This window comes from Euprymna scolopes, chromosome 19, assembly GCF_053919585.1.
Source record: "Euprymna scolopes isolate OS-2025 chromosome 19, ASM5391958v1, whole genome shotgun sequence".
Lineage (NCBI taxonomy): Eukaryota > Metazoa > Mollusca > Cephalopoda > Sepiida > Sepiolidae > Euprymna > Euprymna scolopes.
The window spans coordinates 140,129,923-140,149,409 of record NC_136500.1 but is presented as its reverse complement, the minus strand read 5'-3'; the positions used below and the strand labels follow the sequence as shown (position 1 = coordinate 140,149,409).

At 35.9% G+C, this 19,487-nt stretch overlaps 2 protein-coding genes across 4 annotated transcripts in view; one reads left to right on the top strand and one right to left on the bottom strand.

The window, feature by feature from the left end:
• LOC145240005 (phosphatidylinositol-3,5-bisphosphate 3-phosphatase MTMR14-like) overlaps window positions 1-19,487 on the top strand; it is a gene marked incomplete in the record, with an annotated part of 148,228 nt that overhangs the window by 8,529 nt on the left and 120,212 nt on the right.
• Window positions 1-19,487, bottom strand: part of LOC145240006 (mitochondrial tRNA-specific 2-thiouridylase 1-like) — a 194,623-nt gene that overhangs the window by 61,381 nt on the left and 113,755 nt on the right. The window contains exon 2 of one of the 3 annotated variants that reach the window (XM_080103601.1): window positions 3,360-3,510. The exons of 1 other annotated variant lie outside the window; for it this stretch is intronic. The gene's annotated coding sequence lies outside the window, so the exon portion shown is untranslated. Of the gene's footprint in view, window positions 1-3,359; window positions 3,511-19,487 lie in introns of those variants that run through there. One more of the 3 variants, XM_080103602.1, reaches the window with a different exon arrangement.

Sequence of the window (19,487 nt, the reverse complement as noted above, 5' to 3'; positions counted from 1 at the left end):
ACTTTGGTTCAATTTCTTTTTGAAAGTCTCGTTTTGTTGAAGGCATTTTTTTTGTTTCATTTCTTGTAACTTATAACGCCCACTAAAACAATCAAACAATACTTGAAAACGCTTATAAAAAGGGAGAAATTGGACTATTTCAATTTCCTGACAATACTTGTTGATGTTGAGAGGGCTGTTAATGACAGACGACTTACATATATTATTTCTTCTGATAGGAGACGAGATATTCTAACACTGCAAACTGGTTAGAATCCATGTTTATTGCTAAGAAATCATGATGTCGATGACCTTTGTCCTAATTTTCCAAGTTGGATCAAGTTACAGAATCTCTTCAATTAACAGAAACTTAAATTGAATTATGGCATAACGATCATCTTTTATCTCTGAAAGAAAATGATAAGAATATGATAAGTCATTGCCCCAGAATAAAATATCCATTGGTGAAATTGTGTTGATGAAAGTGCCAAACCGAACAAGACATATGGTATCACTGGAAGTCTAGAAGTGTAAGCCATTTTGAGTTTCAGAACAGTTTCAGATGGTTCGCTGTTACACACAAGTCCTGGGAGGTGACTTGTTTGTAGTAGACAGTTCCACAGAACAAAATATTCTTACCGTGTCGAAACCCGGGAAAAGAACATGTAAAATTGCTCCAGAAAAGGTTTAATATTTATGAAGTAATTCTGGTTTCTGATTGGTTGGTAGCAGAACGTGAATTAATTTGATTCGTCAGTTCTTAGTAGCATCGTTTATAAATAGAATCGTCCGGCTGTGTGGGATCATACCCCATTATAGCGTCGTCGGTATAGAAATCAGATTGTATGAAACGGTAACAGGGGCCAAAATTAACTGCGACAAGTCTTCGGGTTTGCGCATTGGTGCCTGGAGGGGTATGCCCCTCCAGGGGCCATTTAGTTGGAGCGACGGGCCTTGCAAGATACTGAGGCGTCTGGTTTGGTCCTGACCTCCAGCTGGAGAAAAATTGGTTGGAGGTTCTGAAAGCGGTCCGATCCGCAGCTGCGCTGTGGATCAGTAGAAACCTTTCATTAAAGGGGAGAGCGGAGGTGTGTAATATCCACATCTACCCAATCTTCATTTATCGTCTATCAGTGCTTCCAATCCCGTCAGATACACTGCTTTATCTGCAGAGGGCTCTTTTCAACTTTTTATGGCTTGGAAGGGCCCCTATGGTCTGTCGCGATGTCTGCTACCTACATCCTTCTGAAGGCGGTCTAGGTATGCTAAACGTGGAGATTCGGCTCCACACAATTACGGCTCTACTACCTAGATCGAATGTGCACACAAGATAGGGAAGACGGTGCCCTCTGGATGGAGGACACCAAGAAAGCCTTTCCGGCTTTGAGAGGGGTGCAAGAGTCCCGGGGGAGGCACACAGGTTGCCCCGAGGTGAATGCCCCTTCTACCGCGAGTGCCGGCGCGCGCTGAAGTTCCTCTTAAGAGTTAAGGAAAGCCTCTCCAACGCTCTGCTGTTGTCCCGAAAGGCATTATATCGGGTACTAGTGAGGGGATCCGTAAGGGATGTTATTGGTGAGGGGCTCCCTTTGACGAAGGGACAGCTCCGCTCAATCTGGCCTTGGGTGCCTGGGTCGGGATGCCTCACGAATGACGAGGTATCCTTGACCTGGCTGGTAATTCGGGATGCTCTCTGGGTCGGTACGAGACTTCACTCAGCTGGCTTGGCAATTTCGCCTATTTGCAAGCGATGTGGCGATGAGGTCGAGACTTTATGTCACGCCTTCGTCTACTGTCGCATCGTGGTGCCGCTGATTGAGTTTGTTACAGGTCTCATGGTTCGCATACTGAACATATCGTCATTAACTTTGGTTCCTATCAATGTATGTAGCAATTGGGCTCCGACAACGGATAGGATTAGAAAAGAATTGTTTGACCTTGCTAGCAGTTATGAGAGGTGTTATTTGGAAAACACGTATGAGAGTGGTCTACGGATCTGAGGACTTCGCTCCCCTCGACCTTATACGAATCTTCCGTTATCATTTGAGGAGTCGTATCAAGGCCGAGAGAGTTAGACTCTCTTCATCAGACTTTGTTGAAAGGTGGGTGTCAGTTGCGCGTGTGTGTCGGGTGAGAGAAGCAAGTCTTGACTGGTTCTTGGATGTCCCTTAGGTAAAGAATTTTGAGTGACAAAAACGAACGTCAGCCCTGACTCGTTTAAAGTCCAGAGTAGGTCACGGTGTAGGCAAGATTAGACCAATTTTCTAGGCTGTTGTGTTCATAACCTAATTAGCGTGTGATAGAGATCATTAGGCCCCTTTTAAGTTTGTCCCTTTCTTTTTTTTTAGCCCCGCTCCCTTCCCAATTTAGGTGACAGATCGCTCGATTCGCCAGAGATGCGGGTCTCCTTTCGAAGTTTTCGTAAGAGGTGTTGTAATAAAGCGTTCGGACCCGCATCACCTTTTCGACTGACGAATCAGCGCACCTGCCACAGTTTAGCAATAGGGGGGTCTTTTATTACTAACATTGTACATATATCATTTTTTTCATGTATTATAAAATTTTTATATCCCAAATCCCCCTTTTTTCTTATAGGTTTTAATTAGTTTATCATGGTATGATGTTCTTATGGTGAATGACGAAGGATGTATACGCTGATGGATGTATAGTATGAATGTGGTATTGTGGTGGAAGTAGAGTGAATGTAGGAACTAATTAGGTTAGATTAGTTAGCTTTAGACAGAGAAGACCGCCCTCCCCCCTCCCCCATTTTCGGCCTTGTGTCAAATTTTTCTTAAAATATTTTTTGTATTTTACGAAAATAAATATCTACCCCATTATAGCTCCAAAATATTGCAACAGGAAGAATACATAACATAATTAAATCCAGAATCCAGGTTATCCTCGATGGCTGTATATCTAAACAATATCGACTCAAAAGTCTAAAAAAGTGTTTTTGGTTTCTTTATTTTTACCATCTAGTTTTTCAGGCTTTTTTACGTGTAATCGTCTAAAAAAGGTAGAATCTCATTTTTCTTCTTGGGTGAACGAGCATATATAGTATAATGTGTGGAGACTGGTAAATTAAAGTACATTCTCAACCGGATATCAATTCCTTGATTGTCAAATACAAAATGTTTAAAAAGGTTGGTGCTCATTTAGGCTCTGTGCATTCTTCCGTTCAAAAAGAAAAATAGTTATAAAATTAATTTCTAGTTAATAAAGTTTCTACACAAAAAATAATAATATGAATAGCTAACTGTTCTTTGAGCCTACAAGTGGATATATAGAATGCCCCAAAAGTAACTCCCTATTTTTAAAGAACTATATATTTTTGAAGTATAATTTCTCCAATTAATTAATATGAGAAGAAAGTATATTACATGGACTTTTATTTAAAATTCAATATGGCAACCACCATTTGCCACCAGCTTTTTAAGTCAACCAGGAATCACATCAACTGATTTCACAAGGAACTCTTGTGGCATGGAACTAATAACTTCACGTATTCTCCCTTCAAGATTAAAAACAGATCTGAAAAGAAAACAAAAGCATAGATTTAATTACCACACATTAAGTAACACACACACACACACACACACAAAATGAGAAACATACTACAGCATTTGAAGAAATTATAGTTATTTTAGAATAGGGAGTTATTTCGGATCAAGCTTTATGAACCAGAGAGAGAGAATAAAAAAAAAAAAAACACAGAAATTTGTAAAGAGAAAAACAGCCCTCACTGTAACAGCTGAATACACTTTCATCAAACTTAGCCCCCCTCTCCACAAAAAAAAAAAAACAGATGGAAGATATCTAAACAAAAAAAAAAAAATGTACATTTATAAACAGTTCTATTTAATACCTTTTCCCCATCTTTCATTTCTTCAATGAATATTCAATTTGAACGTTCTCCTTCGAAGCTAATATTTTGTTAAAGTTTACTTTAAACTTTGAATGCATTTATCTGTTTTGTTTTTATCTACATGGATTTTGTATTTAAATATTAAATTAAAAGGCTCTTTAAATGGTGGCTTAAATGGTTCAACAATACAAAAATTTCAATCTATTATATCTATAAAAGTGAATGTGTGTGTGTGTCTGTGTGTGTGTGTGTGTGTGTTTGTGTGTGTGTGTGTGTGCTTGACTGTCTGTCTGTGTACATTTCCCTACACAATATCTCTGTCAATTTTCAGTCTACAGACTCCGAATTTGATATACAGGGTACTGAGATTTGAAAAAGTTTTTGTAATCTTCTTTTGGCCAGAAATTTGACTGTTATGGGGTCAGAGTTCAACGATTTGACCTTTGAGAACTATACCAAACTCCTCGGCAAATTTTGGGTCTAAACACTTGAAATTTTAGATATAGGTTCCTTGGACATGAATCTAACTTGGTTTGAGCCCAAAACAATAAATGTTAAGGGGTCATAATAGGGGTCAAAGTTAAAAAAAAAATTGACTGCTCAACATACACCTCAAAACACCCGGGCAACGCCGGGCTGAAATGTTAGTCTTGTATAAAAAGTTTTTTTTTTTCCCATCAATCATCATTTTTTTGGTAGATGTAATTTGTTTCATTTCGAGTTATCACATGTTTTTATCACTTTTAGAAATGGAGAATATTATCCTTGAGTGGCCTCTTGGCCTTGATAAGTGGCGATGCCTATGTAAAAAAAAAAAAAATAAATAAATAAAAAAAATTGCATAATAATAAATTCCCACCAATTAAAACAGATCATAACCAGACATCCAAACCAAAGTCTTGAGATCGTCAATCTGAGGTTTTACCAACTCCGCATCATATTGCCTGAATCCTTTGGTTTCCCTGATATTGTTCTAGTCAGAATTATTTCTAGAAAGACATCAGATACTCATGGGAGGGACCTCGAGACGGTTGTCAACATCTTAGGCAGTAAAGTAAAATCTTATAGAGCTTAAAATAAAAGCTTAACAAAATCATTATGGCTTTTGCATGACGTCATAGGTTCATGATGTATGTTGTCACAGTACTCAAGTCTTTCCCTCCATAAATAATAAAAAAAATCAAATATGTAAAATAAACTTTATTTACTCAAAAGTAACAAGTAAAAACGAATCATTTTTCAGTGTCCAAAAAGTGTGTCTTGATAGATAATTCTTATAAATGTGAACGTTATTTTAGACAGTTGTATTGAAAGAAAAAAGCAGAGAATGTTCTTTGTTTTCTTAGTCAAAAAAACGGGCTTACTTTTTCTGTGTGATATGAGAAAGAAAGAGGAAAGTAAATGTCTTTGTGCGTGGCATCCGGTAGAATGCTCCATCCCTAGCAAAATAAAATGATATGAAAATTAAAATAAACAGAAACCTTTCCCTAATCGTTTAAAAAAATTTTTTTTACACACATTTTAGATAAATCCAAAAATTCAGTACTCACAAGTTAAGATGCTGGAAATGGACTCTGTTTAGCTAAATATGGAACGGAAGTCACTAAGCATGAAACGAAATACGAAACCATATGTTAATTATTCTCTCTATCCATGCGTGCGTACATGCAAATTGGTGGGTTTCGTCTTGCTGGCAAGGAAGTAGCTACGCAGACGTTAATAAGAGCAAAGAGTGAGTGAGAAGAGTTCGCTCACCGTTTATATATTTTTCGATAGGTTCCCAGGCGAATTGGGAAAAGGTTTGAAGTCTTTTCTTTGAACGTTGATTGGTTAAAAAGTGCACGTCTTTGTCACGTGGCATGCTTTCAACTGCGTCCGCCGAACAAAACACATTTTAAGATTTTTCCCCGCAGAATTTGTATGGGTGTATTTTTTTGAAATCTTTGTGCCTCTGAAATTTATTAATTTCTCTTTGCGCGCGTAATTGGATTTTATTTGTTATTTTTAAAACAAGAAATGAATGCATTTTTTAAAGTGTGTTTAACTGTGCAATGTCATGCTTGAGAATCTGAATTCAAACGTAAACGATAATAAATAAATAAACAAATAAATGGATGAATATTATTAACAGCGTAGGAAACTATTTTAAGTTTGAAACAATTTATTTTGTTTTAATTACGTAAGATTTAAAGTTTGCCTGCACATGTGGATTTTGTATGACGGTAAATTAATCAAATGAAAATTGCAATTGTTTATTGGGGGGAAGTAGGAGGAGGGAGTACAGCTTAAATCTATATATCTATAAAAGTGTCTGTGTGTGTGTCTACATACGCAATAACTTTGTCAATTTTAAGTCTACAGACTCGAAATTTGATATACAGAGTACTGAGATTTGGGAAAATCGATGTGACCGGATTTCGGCCGGAAATTTGGCGATTAAGGGGTCAAAGTTCAACGATTTGACTTTTAAGAACTCTACCAAACTCATCCGCCAATTGTGGGTCTAAACACTTGAAATTTTAGATCTAGATTCCTTGGACATGGATCTAACTTAATAACTTGACTTGAGCCCAAAACAATAAATTTTAAGGGATCATGATAGAGGTCAAAGTTTAAAAAATTGACCGCCTTTTTTTTTTTTTTGCTCAACATACACCTCCAAATACCCGGGCAACGCCGGGCTGAAATGCTAGTTATCTATATCTATAAAAGTGAAAGTGTCTGTTTGTGTGTGTGTGTGTGTGTGTGTGTGTATATTTCCCTACACAATAACTCTGTCAATTTTCAGTCTACAGACTCGAAATTTGATATATAGGGTAATGAGATTTGGGAAAATCTTTGTAATCCATTTTCGGCCAGAAATTTGTCTGTTAAGGTGTCAAAGTTCAACTATTTGACTTTTGAGAACTCTACCAAACTCCTCCGCCAATTTTGGGTCGAAACAATTAAAATTTTAGATATAGGTTCCTTGGACATGGATCTAACTTAATAACTTGGTTTGAGCCCAAAACAATAAATGTTAAGGGTCCATAATAGGGGTCAAAATTTAAAAAGAGTTTACCGCTGCAGTCTCTACCAAATTACTCAGACAATTTCTGGTCTAAACATTTGAAATTTAACATAAAGAGTATTCAGAGTTAGTGCAAGCTTTTTAATCGATTTGGGTCAAAAATTTGAGTTACTAATATATAAACGTATGTTTGCATGTCTACCTAAAACTTTCGACAGAACCGACGGATTTTCACAAGATCAGTATCGTTTTGAAGCTCGACCCTTCAGGCGACAAATATTAAAAAATTGGCTAAAAACATTAATTTCTTCACCCTCTACTGGACACTTTTCGACAGGGAGAGGTCGCTTTTTTCACCGATATTTTCAAAAGTCATCCCCTCTTTTCCATTGTCTAGCCTTAATTTAAACCTATGTCACTTCCAGTTTGCCGGTGGTCATAACAGCAAAGATGTCAGTTTTTTTTTCCCATTTTTTTTCCTCCTTTGCAGTACGGGTTCGAGCCTGCCTTCCTACTACTACTACTTCTTTTTTTTACTCAACACACACCTCCAACTACCGGGCAACGCCGGGCACCCATGCTAGTATCTATAAAAGTGAAAATGTCTCTGTGTGTTCGTGTACATTTCCCTACCAAATAACTCAGTCAATTTTCGGTCTAGAGACTCAAGATTTGACATAAGGGGTATTGAGATTTGGGAAAATCTTTTTAATCGGTTTTCAGCTACAAATTTGGCTGTCAAGGAGTCAAAGTTCAACGACTTGACCTTTGAAAACTCTACCAAACTCTTCCGACAATTTTGGGTCTAAACACTTGAAATTTTACATGTAGGTACTTGGACATGGATTAAACTTTTTAATTTGATTTGAGCCCAAAACAATATATGTTAATGGTACAAAATTGGGGTCAAGGTTAAAAAAAATTGACCTCTGCGGTCTCTACCAAATTACTCAGCCAAGTCTGTAATTTTACATAAAGGATATTCAGAGATAGGGCAAGCTTTTTAATCGGTTTGGGTTGAAAATTTGAGCTGTCAAGGGGTCAAAGTTCAAAAGATTTGACCTTTGCTGCATCTAGCAAACTACTCACCCAATTTTGGGTCTAAACATTTGAAATTTATACATAGTGGGTATTCAGACATGCGGCAAGCATTTTAATCAGTTTTGGGGCTAAAATTTAGCTACCAAAAAGTCAAAGTTTGCAGATTCTACCAAATTCCTCCGCTAATGTGTCTAAAGACTTGAAATTTTAGATGTAAGTAACTTGGACATGGATCAAACATTTTATTTTGATTTGAGACCAAAATAATAAATGTTAAGGAGCCACAATTAGGGTCAAAGTTTAACAAAATTGACCTTTGTGGTCTCTACGAAATTACTCAGACAAATTTTGGTCTAAACATTTGAAATCTTACATAAATTGTATTCACACGTAGGGCAAGTTATGAACAGTACATAGGGCCCAAGCAAGGCCGGACTGAACTGCTAATAGTTTATAAAAATGCTAATCAAAACCGGGGAAGGGCTTATGTAATGGGTTAAATGGCACTAAAATATCTCAATTGTTTAGTTTGTGTGTTGGGTGGAGTGTTTATTTAAAAAACGTCATCATAAATGTGACTGTAATTGATACTTGAGTATTTTACAAGCTATATTAATCATTTTTGAAAGGAAATGTTTCAAAGCAGTCAACATTTTATCTATATATTAACTAGGATGTTGATTAATGCAAATTTAGTATTTATTATTATACTAGTGTGGGTGGCTGGCGTTGCCCGGGTGTTTGGAAGTGTAAAAAAAAGAAAAAAGTTTTGGTAGGTAGGTAGGCTCAAACCCAAAGCCTTGAGGCCAAGGCGAAAAAGAAAGCCTGACATCTTACCACAACGCTAAGAGGGCAGAGAAATGAGAATGGTTGAAATCAAACGATTAAAAAGTTAATTGACAGGTGTGCAAATTTAATGAGGTCAAACATCACGCCATAGTGAAATGAAATCATACATTTAACTTTGGCTGCAAGCCAGTTTTTGCGTATTTGTTCCTCACCAAGATGTTGGGGAAAACCAGCTCACCATAAAAAGGGAAGTGTCCAAATGAATAGCAATTGTCAGATATGACGGGTTTTGCCCACATTGATCAAACCTCATTGCTTTCTGGACGTCCCTGGCATAAGTGCCTTTGCTATGGATTCAGTTTCGCTTATATACGGAAAAGCCAAACAAACATGCGGAGAGTAAAAAATAGCGCAAAAATATAAAAGTCGCTCAAATAAAAGATAGATGCGACCTCGTTTCATAAATCAGAAATATTATAATCTAAGGAATATATAAAAAGTTCTAAGAATGAGTGACCCCGCCTGCCCCAAGCCTTTGCCAGACATACAAAAAATATGCACACCGCTTTTTTATTTTATATTATATGGACCCAATATATAATAATGATTTAAAAAAGTAAAAAAAAAAATGACTCGTGCGACACCACCAAGAATCGAAACCAAAACATTTAGCTTATGATTTACTTTTTCCTTTGGCATTAATGCCTAAGCTATGAAACATGTTTGCCGCAAGGCTAAAAATTGAAACATGAACCAATAGCTATTACGTTACGCATGCATATTCGTAATGCCATTGTTCGACCATCACCTGACAAATTCCATTTCTTTAATTTTCACACTTTTGCAACAATTTTACCCGGCTAAAACCCAAATATAAAATTTTGCATGGGTTCAAATACCTTATATATTAAGTTTTTTTGACTCTAGACCAAAAACTGACTGGAGTTTGGTAGGCAGAATATATATACGCATACATAAATATATATAGAAAGAGGTTTGTGTTCACTATAACCTTTTTACGCAAATATTATGCAAGTATAAATCATGTAGAATATCTATATATTAATACGATAGCGTGTGTGTTCTTTTGTGTGTCACGCTTACATCCGCATCGTTTGATTGTTATGTTTTATTTCTTGTCATAAATAATTTTACAATGAATTCTTAAGTTTTGGTTTTGCTTTCTATTATAACTGATGGCACTCCAGTAATCGATTTTTTTTTTTCATAAATAATTTTACAAAGAATTCTTCATAAGTTTTGGTTTCAGTTTCGGTTTTGATTATGGCTGAAGGAACTCAAGTTATATATATATATATATATATATATATATACATTTTTTCATAAGTTTTTATTTCAGTTTAGATTCCAGCTGATACACCCAAGTCACACAGATGTATATATATATATATATATATATATTTTTTTTTTTTTTTGAAATCGCAACTTTATGATATATAAAAATCGATAGAACATTAACTCTATAATAATATATACGAAATCTGCAAGAATTAAAATACCATATTTAAGCGTACTTTACGACTGGGCTTTACCAGGCATTCATGTTTGCTTAGATAAATACTTTTGCAATTTTAACAACAAAAAAAGCTACAATAATATCAGAGCATCTCCATTTACACTGAAGATCTACAGAATGCCAACATCAATATATTACATATGAATGAGTCTGCTGTGGAATTTCCACAGGTCCTGCTAGTCTGCATGAATATAATTGCACATAATAGTTAACTAAAGATGATCATTCCATAAGAAAACCAAACTAACTAAAAGAAAATTAGACAATTAGAACACTTTATACATGCACACCTTTCTACCAATTGCCACCCAGTCCTGCTTTTACGCCTATGACAGCCCTGTCGGTGGGGCATTAGAATACGCCGACTGCCCCCCTGCAAAGGGTAAATGTCCCTCAATGGGGGTCCTGGATATGACCTTAAACTATATCCAGTGGTGAGGCCCCAGCTTGTGGGCTTTGGGGAGTGTGGAGCCACCCTTTAATTACCATTGCTCCCAGGTCCACTCTGACCCGGAGTGGTAGTATCTGTTAGGGTCCCAACTATGGGTTAAATAGAAACCGACGTGAAAACAATAAATATATTCTATTAAAAAAATTTTTCTTCAAAATCTTTGGATTCAGCATTAAATAACCCGAAAAGGGTTGATATGTCGTAAAACAACCAACCAACCAAACCAACGCCTATGACTTGGACGAGAGGGAAGTTTAGACATGCCTGTTTTAACTGACCGAATCACAAACTAATCGTTACATGAATAATTACATTATACAAAAGGAAACAGATCTCCATCATATCACTGCTACTGTGGTATACATTTTAATTATTGTTTGTATTGAATAGGTTGGTATGATGATGGGGTACTTGTCAAAGGTAGCCATTTTATAATCATGTTGCTGTGTCTGTATTCATCTGACTGTCCTTGAAATGAAGAAGAAAAAAAGAGTCTCAAGGTTTCATTTAAAAAAGGCAAACATCTCTACAATTATGTCAATTTTATTTAACAACTAGCGGGGGTACCCGGCGTTGCCCAAGTGTTTGTTTCCGGGACGGGGGAGGGGAGTTTTAAAAAATGTTATGGTAGGTAAGTAGGAAGGATCAAACCCGGAGTCAGGAGTAAAAGTAGGAAAATAAAGTGAAAAAAAAACAAAAAAAAACATCTGCAACGTTAACAGTTCGGCCACCAAGAAAAGTCCATTCCAGTTGTTTAGGAAAAAAAAAAAAAAAACGACTACGGTAGGTCGGCGCGAATGTGAAAATATAATGTGAATTGTCCAGCACGATAACCATTACGCCACAGAGCACTGCAGCTTAGTTTAGTGATTTTAAATAACTTCACATGAAAGAACTACGAAGCCAAACCGGTGTTCTCTTCTCAACTGTTCCTTGTGAACGATCTCCAAACGGTGTTAAGTGGTGGCAGGGGGAGGAGGAATTTATTAGAGAGAAAATATTTTACCACTTCCATTGATCTTAACCGATTTTGGCCGTGACTTCTCAGCAGAAAAAGTATAGAAATCTAAGATTATCGAGGAATATGAGAAATAATAAGCCTATAACACACCTCAGATATTGTTCTGCCGTTTGTGCATATTATATTTGCATGAAATATCTTGATTTTTAATCCTATTAATGTCAAAATCGGACGGGAAAAAATGAGTTCATTTTATTTTTATAGAGATTTCATCAGCACAGACTGAGACCCAAAGAGAGTTAATAACACCAGAATGTAAGACAGGTTGGTTTGGTTGGCATGTATTACTATAAGGATTTTAATCCCTCTCATCCAAGTCATAGGCATAAAAGCAGGACTGGGTGGCAATTGGTAGAAAGGTATGCATGCATAAAGTATTCTAATTGTCTGATGTATTGCTATGCAAGTTCGGACATGCCTGTGTTATCTAAATGAACCACATATGAATAACTATGCAAGAGGTTACATGTGAATACAAAAAAAAAAGAGAAATGTTCATCATGCAACTACTACAAATCGTCTATCTTCCCTTCAGTTATTAGTTAAATACTAGGGTAAACTAAACTTTCAAGCCTTGGTAGAGCAACTAGTCTTGAACATATGTATCAGTCATAAGTTTTTTACTCATGAAGATTCAGATTCTAAAATCATAAAAATTTAAATAATGTCTGTTATGGGGTAAGCTAATTCACCTATTTGCATTAGCGAAAGTACACATCATGATTCTGAGACCATAGCTGCAACTGATAACTTCCCACAATGTTTTAGATATAATTGTATTGTCCGAGTGAGGCCATTAATTGCTGAAATAGATGCATCAGCTTACCCCATAGAAATGTCCCAATTTTTCTGCAGACTAAAGATTTTGAATAAACACCCTGACCCATGAACTGCTGGTTGACACCCACATGTCTCGTCTACATTAAAAGATAAAATATTTTGAAACTTGTAGATCTGAATGTGTTTTTTACATATCCGCATAAATCTATAAAAAGAAAATCTTGTAATGCAGATTTATTATCTGTAATCGATTGGTCAAACTCTCATTTTAGTTTCCAAATTAATGTTATCTTTTTGGACTTTGCCGAATGCATTCAATACACTGCCACATAAAAGACTTGACTTTTGAAACTGCAAATTTATGGAGTAAGTGATCATGTTCTAAACTGTGTATGTCCTTGTAGTCAAATGGCTATAAAGGTTTCACCTTTTGAATTTTGATAGGCTTGTAAAAGTCACATATTTTGACACTATTTTCTCTTGATATAACTAGACAAGAATACTTGAGTAATCTTAAGCAGGGGGTAATGTAGCTGTTACATATGTTGTACATACTATTTTCTTTTGATGTGAAATAGACAGGTATCACACGGTAATTTGTTCATCAGCCAATTAGATGTCTAGTTGTATGATTACAATTTGTTGAACTACTTTGAGCATCTGTGCGAGTTGTTTTTCTCCTGCTTTTAGTTCAGTTGGACTTTCAAGAGTCATACGGATTGGACCTGCCATTGCTAATCCTTCCCACTCGCCAACAATATAATGGAATCGACAAAAATGTTTGACACCCTTTTTATAAGGATTCATACTTAGTTGTTTTTAATTTAAGCAAGATAAGTGCTGTTAATATTCAATGTTGTGTATTTGTTTTGAATTTTAATCCTTATCCTTCAATCGCCTTTGAGCCTTGATAAGAGGTTTTAGCAAGGTCCGTTCGTCGTCATAAAAATAGTAAGATAGCATATATCATTTGCCTTTTTGACGTCATCCGGTTTTATGCTATTTGCATGAGTCGATATGTAAATTAGCTTAACTCTTGCAGATAGATTTCTTCTCTGCTACAAGGTGACTCCCCGTCCAAGTACACGCATAGAATTGAATGTTTTTTTTACAATGGTCTGTCGCAACTAAACTTAAATCATAGTGAAGATGGATACCACTTTATGTCATTCCATCAAATAAGTAGAGATTTGATCTTCATATAGGGTTTTGTTTTCAATTGTATCCTTGAACTGACACATTACGAAAATAGTATAGATTTTGTTTCATTAAAGTCCCATCTCAATTATTTCTGGTCACTGGGTCGTTGGAGAACTGACACACTACTGAAATATTCAAAATTTTAATTGCTGTTTGGAAAATAAATAGGCAGAATATTCTTGATGCAAGTCCAGAGCTCACCCTAAACAAGAATACGGAAGAATCTTTGATATGCGTGCTCATCATGGAATGAAAATGTCATATTCCAAAAATCACATAGGGTGTTATTTGTCATAGGAATTGTTCAAACTTCTCGGCTTAAAATTCACTGACAACGTGAATTAGAACAAACACATTGAGAACATTGCCAAGACTGCTGCTATCTTTATCGTGCTAGAAATTTACGCGCAACAAAGAGCATCTTTATAAAGCCACAATTCGCACATGCGTGGAATATTGTTGCCACATCTGGGCTGCTACATCTTTTTTTTTTTTTTAAATTTTTAATTGCATTTTCACCCCAAACAAGGCACAGTGTTACTTTGATATAGGGGGCTACTATCAAGGACATAAGTTGCAGGGATACTATGTAGGGAGTTGAGCAGCAAGATGTCTGTTCACATTACACTTAATCTTCTGCATGTCAGTACAGTCAGGGAAGGAGGAACCCAGAAGGGAATTCCAAACTCTAGCAGTTCTAGGGAAGAAACTATTAGAGCAGAAGACTTGAATTACATCTAGGGATTTCTACTGTGTAAGGGTGGGATTTTGCTGTTTGTCAGGGATATTTATGTCGAGGGTGCACAAGGGCTTGTAGTTCATCAGAGCATCCACCATTAAAATACTTGTAGAACAGGCCGAGGGATGCGTCCATTACTAGTCTCTCACTTTTAGGCAGGGTCTAAAAAACTCTCAAATCTAATAAGTCCCGCTCTATCGTTCAAACCTTTGCCCCACCATGACTGTTGGCTCCCTGTACTTGTTTTGCAAATATTTTAATGGAATGTGTTCTGATGATCTCATAGCACTTGTACCCCCCATCCCCGACGTACATACTCCTGACTAGTAACAAAGTATTGATGGTGATGAGCTAAATTTGTAATTGTTGTCATAATTTGCCATTTCTTTCACTGTATGTAGGTCAAAACAACAACTGTGTACAGTTTCGGTTTTTTCAATAAATATGAAGAGATTACTTGCTGTAAACAAACAAAATATATTTATCTATCTTGTTTAAAAAAAAAAATCACTATAAAAAATAAAGAGCTACTTAATTCTATACTCATGAGGCATCTAACATTTATCCTCGAGTTGCTTTTCACCTTTATAAGTAGTAACGCATTATTCGTATTATTTGGATTCATCAGATTACTGTTCTCATCTTGAGTATCATTTTCACAACGTTTCGGTCGATGTAACTTCTGACCTACTTCAGGTGTATCTTGTTGAACTCCGGAATGTTTCTGTCGAACTCGGGAATTTGCCACACTCCTCCTGAACCGACACTGCTTGAGTCCAGTGGCAAGGAGAAGTCCAAGATGACTGGAAATAATGCAGAGATAAGCGGAGAGCACATACAGTACCTGGAATTCCCAAATGGTCACCCATTTTAGTACTAAGCTCAATGTTGCTTACCTTTGGTGATCTAACGGGAACCAGTATGTCAACGTGATTATGCTGTGTATATACATATATATCACATAACTCTATATTCCAAATTTCAAGATGTTGGCCATCTTACCATTGATTTCTTTAAGTACGTTGACATACACAATTCTTGACAGCACCTGTTTCGTAGCGTAGAAACCTTCATGCAATTATTATGTCAATTCTTGAATTTATTCCACAAGATTTCACAAAACTGGTCACCTTGTTCATGCAATTTAACCCCATTAGATTATTTTCTTTGAGGATGTGTAAAGTCCCAAGTCTGTGCTGATAAACAAGACACAATAGACCACTTGGAAGATATTTGATGTGGCATTGCCAAAATACAGTCTAATTTAATGCGTAGAGTTTGTGAAAATTGGATCTATAGATTACGCCATACACGCACGAGCCGAGGGGGGGGGCCATATGTCTAAAATCTATATGTCTATAAAAGTGAAAGTGAAAGTGTCTGTCTGTGTGTCTGTCTGTCTGTGTACATTTCCCTACACAATAACTCTGCCAATTTTCAGTCTACAGACACGAAATTTGATATACAGGGTATTGAGATTTGGGAAAATCTTTGTAATCCATTTTCGGCCAGGAATTTGGCTGTTAAGAGGTCAAAGTTCAACGATTTGACCTTTGAGAACTTTACCAAACTCCTTCAACAATTTTAGGTCTAAACACTTGAAATTTTATATATAGGTTCTTTGGACATGGATCTAACATTTATTGTTTTGGTCTCAAATCAAGTTATTAAGTTAGATCCATGTCCAAGGAACCTATATTTAAAATTTCAATTGTTTAGACCCAAAATTGTTGGAGGAGTTTAGTAGAGTTCTCAAAGGTCAAATCCTTGAACTTTGACCCCTTATAACAGCTAAATTTCTGGCCGAAAACGGATTACAAAGATTTTCTCAAATCTCAGTACCCTGTATATCAAATTTTAAGTCTGTAGACTGAGTTATTGCGTTGGAAAATGTACACACACTCACACACACACGATCACTTTTATATATATATACTAGCATTTCCGCCCGGCGTTGCCCGGGTGTTTGGATGTGTGTGTTATGCAAAAAAAAAAAAAAAAAAAAAAAAAAGGAAGAAAAGAACTGGGGGAAAACCTGACATATTTGCTGTTACAACTACTGCCAAACCGGAAGTCACGTAGGTTTTAATTAAGGCTAGACAATCGAAAGGAGAGGATGACTTTATCGGCGAAAAAAAAGCGACTCCCCTTGTAGAAAAATGTCCAGTTGGAGGTGAAGATATTAATGTTTTTAGCCAATTTTTCGATATTTGTTGTCTGAAAGGCCGAACTTTAAAACAATACTGATCTTGTAAAAATCTGTTGCCTCTGTCGAAAGTTTTAGGCAGACATGCAAACATACATACATTTATATATTGGTAACAAAAATTTTTCGACCCAAACCAATGAAAAAGCTTTCCATATCTGTGAATACCCTTTATGTAAAATTTCAAATGTTTAGACCAGAAATTGCCTGAGTAATTTGGAAGAGATCGCAGAAGTCAATTTTTTAAAAACTTTGACTCCCATTATGACCCCTTAACATTTATTGTTTTGGGCTCCAATCAAGTTATTGTTAGATCCATGTCCAAGGAACCTATATCTAAAATTTCAAGTGTTTAGACCCAAAATTGTTGGAGGAGTTTGGTAGAGTTCTCAAAGGTCAAATCGTTGAACTTTGACCCCTTAATAGCCAAATTTCAGGCCAATAATCGATTACAAAGATTTTCCCGAATCTCAGTACCCTGTATATCAAATTTCAAGTCTGTAGACTGAAAATTGACAGAGTTATTGCATAGGAAAATATACACAGACAGACACACAGACACGTTCACTTTTATAGATATAAATAGATAGATTAAAACCTACGTCACTTCCGGCTTGGCGGTGGTCGTAACAGTAAAGACGTCAGTTTTTTTCCCTGTTTTTTTCCTCCTTTGCGGTACGGGTTCGAATCTGCCTTCCTACTACCATTTTTTAAATTTTTTTGCTCAACATACTACTCCAAACACCCGGGCAACGCCGGGCACCCATGCTAGTTATATATAAATGATAAATGCCAAAACTTAATCTTTGGAATAAACCACATATTTGTATGATAAAAATATTTTTCCGTGATTTATTTTCATTTAAATTTTGCTGCCTCTAAAAAAATTAACAATCTATATATGTTATTGCCCAAGTCGTGTTTAAGTCTTTCAAAATATGTTTTTTTTTTTTTAATTTACAAAAAGATAAATTCTCTTTTTAATTAGGTCTTAGTCAGTTTTGTCAGGCCAGGTGGAAAACCATAGTTTATTGCCCTATAAGCGTTTTTAAATAGGTTTAAAAAGAATTAATTATTCTTTTTTTAGCCATCGATTTCCATGCTTAAACGGTTTATTTGGAAAAAAAAAAGAAACAATAAATTTATTTTTCCCCTAACAGGTGTCATTCAATGGTAATGGTTTTCTTTTTCTCTTCTTTTCTTTTTTAATGACAGTCTTTTGTTCTCATGATAGTAAGCAACATTTTAACGGTTCCTAAAAAAAGAAAGAAATTTTTTTATAGTATTTAAAAAAAAGATTGAACAACTCGTGGATTATTTGTTTCTTTGTTTGTTCTGCAAACTTTTTATTTATTTATTTATTTATTTATTTATTTTACAAAGGAATTCGTTCTCTCCTCCATATTTTTTTATATTAATTTGTTGGTTTTATTTTCTATCTCATCAAAATTTTACTAACAGAAGTACTTTTTTTTTTTTACATAGTAAGTGTTAGTAATGGAAATTCGGTAAATTTGTTAACTTATATGGAACGGTTCATCAAAAACTTGTTTACGTTAGACTTGAAGACAACCATATTGGAGTCAGGCGTGCAGTTCTAAGAAAAAAGCTTTGTTCATGGAATCTACGTTTAGGTTTAGGCACAGATAAAGAGGCTACAAAGTCTATTTTGAACTCTATCAAGACAGGATAAGTCCTTTCTAGTAGCTCCTGCCCAGATGTGGCAACAGTACTCCATCCTTGAACATATATAGATAGAGAATTGCATCAGTAGTAAGATATCTACTGAATCGATAGAAGGATCCCACAATTTTTCCAGCGGCCTTGGCAACAGACTTGATGTACATGTTCCATTTCAGATCAGGAGTAAAGGTCAAGCCTAGAAGCTTGTCAAAACTTGAGGCCTCCCCCAGATGAGAGCCATTCATTTCAATTGATGCCAGATGGGGATCAGAGCGTTGATGTCAAGATAAAAGCTTGGTTTTATATGCATTAAAGTAACTAGCCACCTCTTTCCACATTGTACCACTTGCTCAAGATCAGAGGAGATAGAATCGGAGAGAACTTGGTTGTTTACAGTCTTAGATGTGCTACCATAGATAGTAGTGTCATCAGCATAAATGTTTATGAATAATGTAAGTATTTAATGCAGGATTATCTTGGACTCTTGGAAGAATGAAAAACTACCAGAAACTGAGGGTGGAGATTGTTAGGTTGTGGAACAAGAAAACTTTCATCGTGCCAATATTTATAGGTGCGCTTGGCTCAATTCCGGATGATCTTATGAAACAGCTAAACTCCTTGGAAATCAACATCACCATACTCCAGAAGTCAGTTCTGCTTGACTCAGCAATCATTGTACGCCAGGTGCTTTCCATAATTGATCTTTGACTATGTTCACTTGCTTTGGTGTAAGATCCCACTCTTGAGGGGGGGGAAAACGGTGTAAAACATCACAACAATCTCTCCATAAAAATATTCTCATTTTGATTGATAGTAATTTTGTTCTCTTTCTCTAACCGAATAAAACTGATAAATTATCTTCTATTATATAAAGAGCAAATGCCTGCGTGTTCGAGTGTGTGCGTTTGTATGTCTGCTAAAAATTTTTGTCATGCGCATCGTACAGGCACCAATACAGCATCATTAGAGCGATCTCTCAGACAAAAAAAATATATAAAAAAAAAAAAAAATCATCCATTATTTTGTGTAGTAATATCATTTTGTTTGAAGGAGGGGTCAGATAAAAACCTTGCTTTCGACGCGATTTGCAAACTACACGTGTGAATCATCGATACAATCTTTCGTCTTAAATAGCTAAATTTGGCACGTTATAGCATCTGTGTCCTCGTGAGTCTATCAATAAAAG